The sequence below is a fragment of the Myotis davidii genome, unplaced genomic scaffold (assembly GCF_000327345.1).
Source record: "Myotis davidii unplaced genomic scaffold, ASM32734v1 scaffold1055, whole genome shotgun sequence".
In the NCBI taxonomy this organism is placed as follows: domain Eukaryota; kingdom Metazoa; phylum Chordata; class Mammalia; order Chiroptera; family Vespertilionidae; genus Myotis; species Myotis davidii.
In genome coordinates, this window is record NW_006286477.1 from 943,551 (window position 1) to 944,259 (window position 709).

A 709-nucleotide genomic window follows, 5' to 3' on the forward strand; every position below is an offset into this window, starting at 1 on the left:
TTGTTATCTGTGTCTATGAGTGTTTGTTTGTTCATTTGTTGCTTTCAGTTCTATATTCCCACATATGAGTGAAATCATATGGCTCTTGACTTTTTCTGTTGTACTTAGCATGATATTCTCAAGATTTATCCATCTTGTCACAAATGGCAGTATTTCACCTTATTTATGCCTCGTGCCCGCCCCACGCTGGGAATCAAGCCCTCAACTTGGGCACGTGCCCTGATGGGGAATCGAACCCGGGATCCTTCAGTCCACAGGCAAAGAGGGAGGAAAGGAGAGGGGGAGAGAGAAACATCCACGATGAGAGAGAATCATGGATCGGGCCCTCCCGCACGTCCCCTACTGGGGATGGAGCCTGCTACGCAGGCCTGTGTCCTGAACGGAACCTAACGGTGACCCGGTGCCTAGGTGGATGCTCACCACTGAGCCACACGGGCCAGCACTCCCAGGGGTCAGCAGCAGTGGGAGCAGAGAGGGGGCAGTGGCGGCAGCAGAAGCAACATCTCCGAAGGCAGAAGGCGGGGCACTTGGTGCGGGGGATGACCCACCCGTCCAGGACTGGGGAGGCGGGAGGTGGGGGTGCGCTGTAACCACCAGCACCTGCAGAGGGCGTGGCCTCGGGCCCGAGTGGGCGGTGTCTGCGTGAGTGCCCGTGGGGAGCTGTCGCAGAGGGTGTGGTGGGGTGGGGGTTGCAGCAGCGGGGATGGCC